This window comes from Notolepis coatsorum, assembly GCF_963971535.1.
Source record: "Notolepis coatsorum genome assembly, contig: SCAFFOLD_517, whole genome shotgun sequence".
Lineage (NCBI taxonomy): Eukaryota > Metazoa > Chordata > Actinopteri > Aulopiformes > Paralepididae > Notolepis > Notolepis coatsorum.
Genome location: NW_028172455.1, coordinates 100,203 through 115,861, shown reverse-complemented (window position 1 = coordinate 115,861; position 15,659 = coordinate 100,203).

The following is a 15,659-nucleotide window of genomic DNA, read 5'->3' as shown; positions in this document are numbered from 1 at the left end:
ATATACAGTCTATACAGGTGTGTCCATTGTTAGTGGTCGAACTGGAAAGGTGGGTGATTGGTCTGTTGGGGGGCATGGGGAGGTTTCGGGTCCATGGAGGGGGGGGGGGGTGATGTGTTTCGGGGTGGTTTGTCTGGAATGGTGAGTTAGTGTGGTTTGCTCTGCTCTGGGCCCGGCTTGGGGTGGTTGGACAGGAGAGGTGAGGGGTCTTTGGATACAATGGAGGGTGGGGGCTTGGGGTGGTGGTAGGGGGGTGGGGTTGAAGGTTAGACAGGTTTAGACAGAACTTGGATATTGGGAGGCAATGGAATGTCTGTCAGGGAGGGGTTAATTACAATTTGGGGTGATGGGGGAATCCAGTTCTACCACAGGTGTTCTACAGTCAAGTGTTCTACAGTGTTCTAGAGACTGCTGGTCCCAAGGCAGCCCGTCATTAAGCAGCTACCTGAATCACCCTGGTCAGAAAGACTTTGGTCAATAATACCTAAGCCGCCCTAATGAGCTGAATGCTGGATTAATATCATCAGTCATTCACTGCCACTGGGTACTGATTGACCAGAAACACGATACAACCGCAGCTCCCCCGTTCAGAGACAACACTCCAGACCAGAGCGTCGGTCATCAGGACCATCTGGTAAATGTTCTGTATTTATTTAGACAACGCTGTTTCACCCACTCACTCACTCACACATACCGATGGTGGTAACCAGCTCGTCAGGAGCAGTTGGGGGTTCAGTGTCTTGCTCAAGGACACGTTGGCAACGCTGCTGGGACAACTCTCCTGTGGTGGGGGGTCGAGCTGGTCAGACTAGAGGTGGTGGCAGAGAGGGGGATGAGAAGGAAGCTGGCTGCTATCCTGAAGAATCCCTCCCAACTCTCCTGAACTCTTTCTTAATAATAATAATAATAATAATAATAATACATCTATTTTATATAGCGCTTTTCCAGGTGCTCAAAGACGCTTTACATGGGCAGGAGAGACAAACTATGGCAAAACAAAAAAAACAGAACAAAAATAATTAGTGCTGTCAGGCGATTAAAAAAATTAATCTAATTAATTACAGGATTTGTAATTAATTAATCTAATTAATCGCATTTTAATCGCATAACCATTTTATGCCTGATATTCTATATTCTATAATCATATTTCAAATTGCATGTGTCCGGATGGCAGAATTCAGTACTGTATCTACAAAACCTTCTGTTTAATCATCTTCCATCTATTAATTTGCTTAGATTTTTCAGGTCTGGTCAATTTGAGCATAGTGTTATTCACAGTCAAAGATAAAAAAGAAATTTTATTGATATTCTCATTTGGTTCATTACAATTTACTCAAGCCTAGTAACAGACACAGTATTTCTGACACTGGGAATACATTCCCTGAGATCCATAGATGTCCCTTGAATCATATACCAAGAACATGCAAATGGACCATATAAAAAAAAGTCTGTAATGTGTATTCTACGTTCTTATGGAATGAATGGGATAAAAAAAAAATTATAAAAAAAAAAAAAAAACTTTTTTTTTGTAATTAATTTTGAGTTAATTTTCATAACGCGATAATTTGCTGTGTAATTAATTAATCTAATTAACGCGATAAACTGACAGCCCTAAAAATAATACATGACAAAAATAAAATAACACCGACAGAATTAGAGGTCAAAAGCAAGATTGAAAAGGTGAGTTTTGAGGGCTGATTTAAAAGATGTCAGGGTGTTTGCATCACGGATATGGCTGGGGAGGGCATTCCAGAGGGAGGGGGCAGCAGCAGCAAAGGCCCTGTCGCCCCAGGTCCGGAGCCTGGTCGTGGGAGGTGTTAGGAGGTTGGCATCTGCAGACCTAAGGCGACGGGTGGGCGTGTGACGGTGGAGGAGGTCGGACAGGTAGGGAGGGGCAAGGTTGTTGAGGGCTTTAAATGTGATGAGTAGTATTTTAAAATGTATCCTGTATTTGATTGGAAGCCAGTGGAGGTCGTGGAGGACAGGGGTGATGTGATCAGAGCGACGGGTGGAGGTGAGCATGCGGGCAGCAGAGTTTTGGACATATTGGAGTTTATTGAGGATAGTGTTTGGTGAGCCGTAGAGGATGCTGTTGCAGTAATCTAGTCTTGATGATATGAATGCATGAACCAGTGTTTCAGCAGCGGAGAGTGATAGGGAGGGGCGGAGACGAGCAATGTTCCGGAGGTGGTAGAAGGCCGATTTGGTTATGTGGTTCACATGGCGGAGGAAAGAAAGGGTGGAGTCCAGGATGATGCCAAGGTTACGGACGTGAGTGGAGGGGGTGACAATGGTACCATCAATATTTAGGGTGAAATCCTGGGTGTGGCTGGTGAGGGATTTTGGACCGATAATGATGATTTCTGATTTATTGCAGTTTAGTTTAAGAAAGTTATTTTGCATCCATGTTTTGATGTCTGTGAGGCAGGTGCTGAGGGTGGAGAGAGTGGCTGGAGTGATAGTCTTGGTGGAGAGGTAGAGCTGAGTGTCGTCTGCATAACAGTGAAAACGCAGGCCATGTTGGCGGAGAATCAGACCAAGTGGAAGGATGTAGAGGATGAAGAGCAGGGGACCAAGTACTGAGCCTTGGGGGACACCATGAGTGATGGGGGCAGTGGGGGATTTGCAGTTGTTGATAGAGATGAATTGGTGCCTGTGTGAGAGGTATGATTGGAGCAAGGTGAGGGGGATTCCGGAGATGCCAACGGAGGACTGGAGACGAGTGATGAGGATGGGGTGACTGATGGTGTCAAAAGCAGCGCTGAGGTCTAGGAGAATGAGGATGGAGAGGGAACCAGAGTCGGCAGAGAGGAGTATGTCGTTGGTGACCTTTAGAAGAGCAGTTTCGGTGCTGTGTTTGGTGCGGAATCCGGATTGAAATGTATCATAAAGGTTATTGTTGTCGAGGTAGGATTTTAATGGAGGCAATGGCTCGCTCAATTATTTTTGAGAGGAAGGGGAGGTTGGAAATGGCGCGGAAATTATCAAGGGTTTCAGGGTTGAGACCGGGTTTTTTTAGTAGGGGGGTGACAGAAGCAATTTTGAGGGCGGGGGGAAATAGGCCAGTGGTCAGAGAGGTGTTTACGATGGAGGTGATTAGGGGAGAAAGGGCAGGGAGACAAGCCTTGACTAGGATGGAGGGGATAGGGTCCAGGATGCAGGTAGAAGTTTTCATTGTAGAGAGAATGGAGGATAGGTCCGATGGCAGTGATTCTTAAACAGACAACATAACATATATGAAAGTGCTTGACTTAAACTTAAAAGTGTCTTGTATGTTGTAACATACAAAATTGTCAGAATCGTCATCATCTTGACTGGAAACATCACTGCCTGGTATGGAAACAGCACGGCACAGGACAAGAAGGCCCTACAGAGAGTGGTGCGCTCAGCCGAGCGTACCACGGGTATTGCACTACCACCCCTGCAGGTTCTATACAACAAGAGGTGCAAATCCAGAGCCTGCAGGATAATGAAAGACCCTCACCACCCCAACAACAGCCTGTTCCAGCTGCTGAGGTCAGGCAGACGCCTGCGAACCCCAGCTACTAGGACAGAGAGACTTCGGCTCAGCTTCTTCCCCCAGGCCATCAGAGCCTTGAACACTGAACTCTCCACACACAAGCACACACACGACACACACACTGTACACGCTCACACACTAGCAGCCACTTTAACATGAGCAAGCACACACTCATGCTGCACACGCCCACACTTATGGCCACTAAGGAAAGGTCACTTTAAAAATAGTATAGTAACAGTAACAGTGTATTGCACTACCAAAGGACCTAGCATGTCCTCCATGCTCTGTAAATAACGTATGTACAAATACCGATATGCCCTACTATGTTACTTGTTTATTGCACAATGTTGTTTTATTGGATTCTATTATATGTTGTTACTACTGTATTGCACATTGTTGCGGGCAAGACCACCCGCATTTCATTGTATACAAGTATGCCGTGACAAATAAAACTCTTGACTTGACTTGACATTTTAAAAAGTTAAGTAAAAAAAAAATGTATAAAAAGAAATTGTCATAATTTAGAAATGAGATTGCTAGGTCTATGAATCGAGATTTTTTTCCGATTAATCGTGCAGCCCTACTCCTGCTAACCCTAACCTTCTGATAGCTAACACTGCTAACCCTAACCTTCTGATTACCAGACTCTACCTCCTGAGACACTGCTAACCCTAACCAACTGCATGATCCTCAGCCAATATGACTATGCATGTGCGTGCTGGTGCGTACTGGTATAGCCGCCTATTCTCAGTCCTTGCCCCACAATGGTGGAATGAACTACCCATCCCAGTTAGGACAGCCGAATCCCGTCCAATCTTTCGCCGTCGACTAAAGACTCACTTCTTCAACCATTATCTGAAATGATAAAAAAAAAAAAAAAGAAAAAAAAAAAAAAAAAAAATCTAACCCCGACTAACCTTAATGTCATGCACTTGTCCTAATAAACTAACCTACACTGTAACACGCAACACTTTGATGAACATTGTTACTCAGCTGATAGAGTTATACCCTTCTTGCTGTCTTGTCGCACAGAACTTGTAAGTCGCTTTGGATAAAAGCGTCAGCTAAATGACTAAATGTAAATGTAAATGTAAGTAAACACAGGCTACAAACCAGCCAAAATAAGACCATACGATTGGTCCTAAATCTGCCACCTCGAACCCATATTGAGCCATGTCACTTCAATGAGGTGGGATGGCTCCCTGTGGAGCAGAGGGTCTCCTTTCTGAAACTGGGACATATGTATAAAATGTTAAATGGATCTGCGCCCAGATATTTATGCTCTCGTATTGTCCTGCGTGGCCAGGTCCACGGACGACAGTTACGGTCTGGACAGCTCTCAGTTTATGAGCCTAGAAAGGGTTCCTATTCACAGAATGGCTTTCTGTCTACAGCCTGCCGGCTGTGGAACTCTCTGCCCAGGGCCATACAAACCTCCCCCACTATTGCTGTCTTCAAGAGGGGTGTGAAGCGACATCTGCGACAATAGGTTGCAGAGGGTGCTTGGCCACCACTCTTGAAGAACAGGAACATGACCTGCTGTAATGAGGCTCTTTCAGAAAATTGTGTCGTCTATTTTATCTACTTAACTCTTTCTTTGTGATTTATTGTATTCTTCTTGGGACCATGTTGGAAACAAGTCGACAGACTTTCACATGTTATCCTTGTACCCCTTGTTTTTATACTATTGTATAAATTGTATGTACTAAATAAAAATCAAATCAACCTTCAGATTACCAGATGACCGCTCTACCTCCAGTCCTGAGACAATGTCTAACCCTAATCTTAACCCTAACCCACACTGCCACACACAAACACATTGCAACAGCATAGATAACCTGTTAATTGTAACAGCATCTAACCTCCATACACACATAAACACTGCAACAGCTGCATAGATAACCTCCACACACACACACACACACAGGTGGAGGAGACATAACTTCTTTGGAGTACACCTAATCAATAAACTAGACTGGTCGGACAACACAGAGGCCCTCTACAGGAAGGGACAGAGCAGGCTGTTCTTCCTGAGGAGACTCGGGTCCTTCAACCGTGTGCAATAGACTGCTGCAGTCATTCTACCAGTCTGTAGTGGCCAGCGTCCTCTTCTATGCTGTGGCATGCTGGGGGGGCTACATCAACTCAAGGGACACCAACAAACTGGACAAGCTGGTGAGGAAGCCTAGCTCCGTGGTGGGGGTCGAGCTGGTCAGACTAGAGGTGATGGCAGAGAGGTGGATGAGAAGGAAGCTGGCTGCTATCCTGGAGAATCCCTCCCACCCGCTCTACGACGAGCTAGTCAAGAAGAGAAGCACGTTTGTCGTTCAGTCACAGACTCACACCCCCCCCCCCGCCTTGCATTAATTGTAATGCAAATAATATAACAGAGCCTAGGGCAGTGGTTCTCAAACTGTGGTACGCGTTTTTTTGCGGTCAGTCCAGTGTTTCTAGTTGCGGCGGCATGATAGTTAGATAACCTAAGTGGGGAACAACCAGGAGATCACTGTGACAGAGTAATGCAGTCTAAACAGTCATAAATCTTTTATTCAACTTCAGTCCTGATCATAACCATTTTTATTTTTAGATTTTTTGTAATGTCAGATAAAAAATGAAATACTCGCACTTTTCTGAAAAGAGTTGTTAAATCTGACATTACAAAAAATCCATCAAAATCTGTGTTGTTGCTAATCATTGACACATGCCTAGCCTGTAATAATCGCCCCCCCCAGAAAAATTTACTTTGCATTTGATATATTGAAAATATTTTACTTTTTGTGTGTTCTTTTAACAATAATTTGTGATGCCATCACACAAACTGGCATTTAAAGGGTAAAATTTCTAAAATTCCTGCACCAGAATGCAGGAAATTAAGTCTTTGTAACAAAATAATTCCTGGTGGGAGACCCCCACTTAGAAAGTGGCCTGACTGGGGCTATATTTCACACTATATTTCCCAACCTGAATTATTTCCCCAGTCCGGCCCTGCTTATGTGAGTTGTCAATGGACAACAACATGCTGTGTGTGTGAGAGAGAGAGAGAGAATGAAGGACAATTGCTTGCTGTGTGAGAGAGAGAGAGAGAGAGAGAATTAAGTACATTTGCTGAAATACAGCTGTTCTTAATTATCTCACTTGCTATGTGAGAATGTTAGTTATTATGTTCTCAATGCCCCTTGCATTGTATGAGTTGTGTGGAAGAGTTTGCTAGTTCTAGTGCTACCCCTTTGTACATTGTGGCTATGTCTGACAAAAGTTAACAATAAATAATGGTATTAGGATTTAGGAATACATTTGCCTCCTGCGTCAACTGTGCATAGCTGAATAGACTGTATTTTAACGTCGGTCATATGGTGGTACTTGGAGAGCCAGCTACGTTCTCAGGTGGTACTTGGTGTAAAAAGTTTGAGAACCACTGGCCTAGGGCAACCATACATACCCTCATCTGCACCTGGACTTATTTACACTGCCTACTTGCTCATATGCACACACTTATATAATTATATTGTTATATTGTTTACACTGCCTATTTCTATTTGTATTTGTACTTCCCCACTGTACTATAATTTTATGACATGTATCATATATATTCTACTATCACCATGTACCTGTACCTCCCCTCCCCCCTCCCGTTATCAGATGCCTGAATTTCCCCAAGGGGATCAATAAAGGAATATCTTATCTCATCTTATCTTACACAGACATTGCAACCTGAACTAACCTTTCTCACAACTCAGGACTAATCAACCCCAAGTAACCCCCGGCCTCTCAGCCCTACAAGTAAATCTTTCAACTACGTCACCAGCACACACACACACAGACACTCCATCCCCCGCTACCTTTCCCCCAGTAACCTCTGACCCCTGTCCAGTCAGCTGAGAGGATTCTCCAGAGTCAGATCAAAGGGGGGGGGGGGGCAGAGAAATAGAGGGAGAGATGGTTAGCTCTGTACTGTAGTGTACAGTCTTTCATTGTGTGGTGTTGAGAAGGTTAGTCTGTACTATTCATTCATAGTGTTTACATATGCAGCACACGCACTAGGGGTACAAATAGTGAACTGAGATAGTGAACCGAGATAGTGAACTGAGATAGTGAACCGAAATACCTAACTAACCAATACACACATGAAAATGGGTTGGATGGATGGATAGGTATACTAGTCCAGGACCAGTAACATCTATAATGGTACTCACTCTTTTGTTTATATATGCACTTATGTTTTTGTTTTTCATTTCTTACTTACAATTCATTATGAATGGGTACAGTACAGTACAGCTCAATACACACAATTGTTAAGGGGATGCAGACCAGAGAAAGACTTTCGTCAGGGTCCCCCATTTTCTTTTTCTCCCATTTTCTATTTTCTCCCATCCCAATTTCGTATTATCCAATTCTACCCTCCCCTGTCTCGAGCGTTGTTAGACCATGCCTCCAACTGGTCGGCTGCAATGTGGACGAAGCCTTGCATCACGTGTCCCCTCCGGTACACGAGGAGGCAGCCGTCGCATCTTTTCACCTGCACAGCGCGATCTCTCAGTGGCGAGGAGTAACGTGTGGGAGGCTCACGCTGCCCCCGATACTTCCCGATTCTGCTGTACAGGCGCACCAACCGACCTGTAGGAGTCGCTGTCCACAACGTCCGATCCCCACCCACCGGCTTTCCCACCCCCTAATACTGCCAATTGTATTAGTATGAACGACCAGCCAAGCCGGAAGCAACGCCGAGAGCTGGGCTCGAACCCAGCATCTCCTGCGTTAGTGGTGAGCGCCTTGCCCACTGCGCCACTTAGCCGCCCATAGGGTCCCCCATTTTCAATTCATCATAACATATATGACATACAGATAGACAGCACTGCTACATCTATACATTTATGACATACCAGATTTACAAATACAGTACCGTTTGCGATACAAAAAGAGTCTAAAAAAGAGAGTATATACATTTGACGAAGAAACTGTACATTGGAGGAGGTGGGGTGGGGGGGGGTTGGGTACGTGGGGGGGTGGGGGGGGGACTGTACATTGGAGGTGGTTGGGTGGGTGGGGTGGGGGGGGGGGGTTTGGGTAGGCGGGGTGGGGTGGGGTAACTGATCATTGGATTATCGACGAAACCTTACTTCTGGTCCCAAGAAGAGGGTCTCGTGTATTATTGGGTTAGGACGACATTTACTGTACATTGGAGGGGGTTGAGTTTGGACATTTACAGGGGCCAGTTTCGAATTGCAGTCTCCCGTAGGTGCTCCTTGAGAGTGGTTTTAAAAGTGGGTAGTGATTCACATTCCTTTACAGCTGTGGGTAGGGCGTTCCACATTGATGTGGCATAATTGCGAAACGTGTTTAGTCCCTAGTTTGAGCCGAATCTGGGTTTAACATGATTTGTGGAGCTCCCTCTGGTGTTGTTGGCGTGGTATTCACTGACCTTTGGGAAGTATTTTGACATGTACATGGGTACCTTAGTCGTGTAGTGTATCTTGTAGACCAGGCCCATTGCAAGTTGCTGTACTCTGTCGTCTACTCTAAGCCATCCTAGGTTGGCAAAGTGGGCAGGGGTGAGGTGGGTTCTAGGAGTCAGGTCAAGCAGTAGTCTGACCAGTTTGTTTTGTGATGTTTGTAATTTTGTGGCGTTGACATGGTTAGCTCTGGGTGTCGTGTCTTGGTCTGGTCTGGAAGTGTTGCATGTGGAAGGAAGTATGATTGTTGTTGATGTCAAGCTGATGCTTGTGTGACGCCACTAGGGGGCAGAGCGGCTAAGAGTGAGTGACTGAATGAATGAATGGGTCTTTATTCCTAGTGGTGGTGGGGTCACTATTTGTTCCTGCTTGAATTACAGATGGGGGTTTTAAAATGGAAAAAACACACCAACAGTAGGGAGCCAGACCCGATGTTGTAATAAACACAATAATCAGAATAACAAGGCAAACAGATAGAAGCAGCTCATAATCACTCTGGTAATTATTAGACCCATCTTATCACTAATCACTCATCAACTCAGTCAACTGAGGACAACCCCAGGTGTTGACAATATACCCACAAGCAAGTCATGTGTGCCGTTTGTGTTTGTGTGTGAGAGTGAGTGTAAGATTTACATCCACAATGCAGAGAAAGTGTGTGTATGTGTGTTTATGTATTATTATTATATATTTTTTTACTTTATTTACCCAGGGTAGGTTTGCTGAGCACGGATGCTCTTTTTCAGCTACGCCCTGCTTGAATGAATGAATGAAAACTTTATTTAACAGATGGGTACAATACAGTACGGCTCAATACACACAATTGTGCAGACCAGAGAAAGACTTTCACATTCACACAGTTCCATTCACATTCAAATGTATGTGTCTGCATGTTTCTGTGTATGGTCGGTGTATGGTATATATATCTGTGTGTGTGTCTGCGCGTGTGTGCATGTGTGTAACACAGTGTGGTGTGTGTGTGTGTGTGTCTCAAATCAGAAAGGGGACAGAAGGGATTAGGGGGTTGTTCCAAGGAGCCAATGAAAGCTGGGTGGGTTCATAACTATCAGCCAATCAGAGGAGAGTCACCTTTCACCTCAAAACCTGCAGACAAGACACACCCCCATGTCTCTCCCTCTCTCCATGTACAACCCTTATGTCTCTCTCTCTCTCCATGTACAACCCTTATGTCTCTCTCTCTATCTCCCCATGTACAACCCTTATGTCTCTCTCTCTCTCTATGTACAACCCTTATGTCTCTCTCTCCCCATGTACAACCCTTCTCGCTCTCTCTCTGCCTGAGAACCCAAACAGCTTCAACAGAATCAACACAAGTCTACCACAGTAAACGCATGGGTTTATGATGAATTGAAAATGGGGGACCCTGATGTAAACAAGACGAAAGTCTTTCTCTGGTCTGCAACCCCTTAACAATTGTATGTATTGAGCCGTACTGTACAACTGTACCCATTCTGCAATCTGTTAATAACATTTTCAATCAATCAATGGTACAGCTACAAGATAATGGACAAACCAACATGCCGAATGAATGAAAACTTGATTTAACAGATTGCAGAATGGCCGTACAATACAGTACGGCTCAATACACACAATTGTTAAGGGGATGCAGACCAGAGGAAGACTTTCGTCTTGTTTACATCAGGGTCCCCCAGGTAGCCCATGTGTGTGTAGGGAGAGAGAGGTTTACTTACTGTAGCTCAACTCAAGACGGTCATTCTCAAAACACACAAACTGCCGTTATTAAATACTCATTATTATGTATAGGCTAGCCACTAACTAATTATTAAACGCCATTTATAAAAACAAACGGTTGGTGTTTCTTCCCACCTGTTAGCGGCGCGCGGCTCCTCGTCTTGTTGGTCTCTTGCCCACGCGCGTCCTGTAGCAGTAGTAGTAGTGGAGGGAGAGGGACGGACAGCCAAGGCTCGCGGAGGTATCCCCCTAGCTGCGCGCGGCTCCTCGTCTTGGTCTCTTGCCCACGCGCGTCTTGTAGTAGTAGTAGTGGATATCGTCCTAGCTGCGCGCGGCTCCCCGGCTCCTCCACGCGCGTCCTGTAGTAGTGGGAGAGGAGAGACTGAGCCAAGGCTCGCGGCTGAGGCTATCCCCCTCAGCCACTCAGAGAGCCGGTACGATAGCAGGGACGAGTTTTCTCGTACGCTACTTCCTATTGGTTGAACCTCGACAGGCGGCGAACGAAAACTGTTATCGAAGAGTTTTTTTTTATAAGAGCCTTTATTTTTGTTTTAATTAACCCTTTCACTGCCCACACTACAGAAGGTTAACCCTTTACTATCACACAACGGACGGTCGCCTGCTGTTAACCTGCTGTTGTGTGGCAGTGAAAGGGTTAACCTTCTGTGTATTGTCGCAGTGAAAGGGTTAACCGTTTGGTAGTGTGATAGTAAAGGGTTAACCTTCTGTCTTGTGGCAGTGAAAGGGTTAACCTGATGTTATATTATCGTATAGCTTACGCTCTGCTCTATTGGAACTATCGCTTTATCCAGTCTAATATTGAATAATTTTCTCCACATGCACACACCCATCCGCCTGGCCACACCCACATCCGCTCCTCTACATAAGCGGGTCGTGGTCACACCATCAGCTCCTTCCCTATTTTCAACACTGAAAAAGTGCCTGTATACACCACTTTAGTTTAGTGCCGAAATATTTATATTTATTAATTAATTAATTAATTTATTAATATTTATTTAATATTTATTTATTGGAGAAGAGGAGCTGCGTTGACATTATATCTTTGTTTTCTCTCTCACAATTTTTTGAGGAAATACAGCGATAATGTCTTCGCCAACGGAGTGTCTAGAAGATGATGATCATTCTGACCTCCACCGGCGCTTTGCATTAGGGGCGCGCGTCGCTGAGCAATCCCCACCGGCATTGTCTCCAGCTCTGCAGCTGGACACTGCTTGGGAGGCGGTCGGCTGTGTGGGGGCTGACGGCCTCTCTGGGCGGGTGATGTTTTTTGCGACGCGGGCGCCAGGTGTGTCAGTTGTGGGGGGTCAACTGCACAGCTTACGAAGGTCGGCTCCAGGCTAGAATCCTTTTCGCTGCCCCTTAGCGGCGTGGAGGGGGTTCTAGTCTGATGCCTCACGATAACATTAGCTCCTCCTCAGTGAAGTCGTAGCTTTGTTTTTTCTGGGACCGTGATTCCGAATCTGCGGTTCAATTCCCAGGGTCTCTGGACAAACGGATACCCTCTGCCGCCGTACTGGCCCCGCTTTTCAAGATGAAAAACAGGGGGTGAGCTTGGTGTTTCGTTATGAGAATATCTCCGGCTCAGGTCGGCTGCAGCCCGCGTACAACGAGGGGCTTGCTGCCGATACCGCTGTGTCTGGTAAACACCGTTCTGAAGAGGGGCTACAACTGTCGCAGACGAGGCTGTGCTCATCGTTTATGTGCAGTATATCGAAAATGAGGATCTGAAGCAGGACATTCTCATGTCAGTCAACCTTACTACCACCACTCGAGGTGAGGATATTTTTACTGCAGTGGATTCTTACTTCATTCAACATAAATGCAAACCGTTCACCATTAGGGCCTGATTTGAGAGGATGAATACAGGATTTGAATATTGGCCAACATTTTGAAATACATATGGTGCAAGATGAGATTTGTTGATTGAAGGCACAAGTCAAAGAAGCATAGTGGGTCTAATTATGATGCATATGCCTGTGTATAAGCAGTTTGTTATTAAAATGACAAAAAAAAGTATTTTATGGTATTTTATTAGGAGGGGGGTCCAGGAATTTCATCAGAGATGTTTGGGGGTCCCTGGGGGAAAAAAGGTTGGGAACCCCTGGTTTAGACAACGTGGCTGAGCCCACAACTGGCTGGGTGTTACCCTACAATGCTGTACATAGTGGCATATGATCGAGGGCCTGAGTCCCTCTATTAGCTTGTTATTCTTTACTTGAGGGTAATGATGAAAATAAGCAGAGCTGTGGGAAACCTGTTTTCAAACAAGGTTTTCGGCTGTGGCTGGCGTGCATGATGTAAAGCTTTTACTCTACACATTTGGCGTCGTATCGGGGTCAGGTGGTGAGGGGGTGGGTGAAATGATTCCCCGGTTTGCCCCTGCCCCCCCCCCCTCCCCCCAAATATGATTTTGTTTACAAAATGTGTGTTGATTCACTATATTTTTGGGGATACGGTGTAAATCCCTCAGCTTCTGCTGGGGTTGTGCTCTTGCTTAGAGAGAGGCAATTTCTCTGAAAATTGTTTGGTCGCTGTATGTAGACTTAGCAAGGCCTGTGACCAGCACTTGATCAAGGACTTATGTCTTCTCTCATCTTAAAAAACGGCGTTCCTCTTGCAGTAGTGAGAGTGAACTTTTGCCTTTTTTATTGTGATAGAGGGTTGTGTGTATCATGTTCACGTTTAAGTAAACGTGGCATTGAATCCACAACTGTGTTAGGTGTTGGCCTACAGAAGTTTACATGTGTAGCTCTTGTACCAAGGCCTTTGGCCCCTCTCTTGGTCTGTGTTTTTCTTACTTTAGGGTAAAGGTGTAAAAAATGCAGGTGGCAAGTTCGCACATGAGCCTGAAGCCATGTATAAAGCCAGTTTTTGCACAGACGAGGTTATCGTCTGTGGCTGGCGTGCAGAATGTGAAGCTGTTACCCTAACAGGTATAATGTGCTTTCATGTAGCACGCTACGACTGGTGTCATGGCTCTGCTTTGTTGTTGCATCGTATCAGGGGTGAGGGGTCATAAGGGGTGGGCTAATAAATCCTTCCCCCCCCTTTACTGATTGGCCGGGAGGTGGGACCTCCTGCCTGTCAGTTCCTTGTCGGCTGAGGGTCAGCGCATCACAGGGAGGGGGAAGGCGGGGGGGGGGGGGGGGTTCCCTGGTTCCATTCCATGTTAGGATGGGTGGGTCACGGGATTTCCCCCCGGCCATGGGATACATCACTGGGCGCGTTTTCCTATTGGCCAAGAGACATCCGTGAGGTTACAGGCTCTGTGCTGCAGACCGCTGTCGTTGTCAAAGTTGGATGATGCGATGCATTCGAAAACGGTTCGTTTTCTGCTCTGCTCTCTGTTACAGTGTGTATTGGGTCGTTGGTCACTTGGCCCAATTATTATTGCATGTATCTTTTTCAATCATACTCACGTAGAGGTCTCTCTGGGGGAACTTCTGTCTTCCCCTCTTATGTGAGGAGCAGAATTGACGGGGTTGCCCTCAGATGCGTCATATAAGGCGTGTCTGTGTCTTATTGACCGGCTTCCTGCTGCTCGTCCCAGACAGCATGGAGGGAACGGTGTCTGTTGTTTCTTATTAGAATTCACCATTGATGTGTTTCGGGTTCTTGACGTGCATATATCGCTGGCCCTGGGTGCTTCCAATGTGGAACCACGTTATGGGCCGGCGCGCCTTGGTTGCCCAATTCATAGAAACAGCGTTTTTTATGCGGGCGACTAGGAAGGAGATTTTTTATCTCTACCGAGCGCCAGTGCACTAGGTTAGACTCGATGACTCACGTGCTTCTCCGGGGGGAGATGACGGAGTAGATCATTACATTGGCGGAGGGGTCTCACGCCCATGAGGTGGGCCACCAGGAGCAGTGCATTCACGTTCTGTCCATCTTGGTGGCGCCCTCTGTGATGTTTTAGATCGACACGCGTACCTACCCCCCTCTTAGGACTGGGGATGGCGGCGTGACTAGGACGGTTCTGGTCGCGCCGGACCAGGTCAGTTAACCCGTTGTCCACCGGGGAGCAGATCTGCTGTTCTGGTCTCTCAAATCTAAGGTCTCTCAAATCTAAGGTCTCTCAAATCTAAGGTCTCTCAAATCTAAGGTCAAATCTAAGGTCTCTCAAATCTAAGGTCTCTCAAATCTAAAGTCTCTCAAATCTAAGGTCTCTCAAATCTAAGGTCTTCCAACTCTAAGGTCTAAGATCTCTCAAATCTAAGGTCTCTCAAATCTAAGGTCTCTCAAATCTAAGGTCTTTCAACTCTAAGGTCAAATCTAAGGTCTCTCAAATCTAAGGTCTCTCAAATCTAAGGTCTCTCAACTCTATGGTCTCTCAAATCTAAAGTCACTCAAATCTAAGGTCTCTCGAGTCAAATCTAAGGTCTCTCAAATCTAAGGTCCTCCAAATCTAAGGTCTAAGGTCTCTCAAATCTAAGGTCTCTCAAGTCTAAGATCTCTCAAACTAAGGTCTCTCGACTAATTGGAGCGAACCCTGCTCTCTTTTGTTTTCCCCACATCAGATGGTGTGTGTGTGTGTGTGTGTGTGTGTGTGTGTGTGTGTGTGTGTGTGTGTGTGTGTGTGTGTGTGTGTGTGTCTGTGTGTCTGTGTGTGTGTGCCTTCATGACACAGAGCCCAGCCAACATGACATTGTTGACCAAACAGTAACACACAGGGCAGAAAAGTGAAAAATATCTTCGCTGAAAAGTACAATCCTCCGTTGGTTCCGGCACAGAGTCAATACTTATCTCTCTTGTCTTTCTTATCAGTTTTGGATTATGGTGATGTCATGTATAGGCATGCTGCTGCCTCAACCCTTAAACCCCTGGACTCTGTCCATCACTCTGCCCTCAGATTCATCAATAGTGATAGATACGACACTGACGGAGAGGAGCAACAAACACTGGTCACTGATTCTTGAGAGTCGGGACAAAACACTTTTTAATATTATATTTTG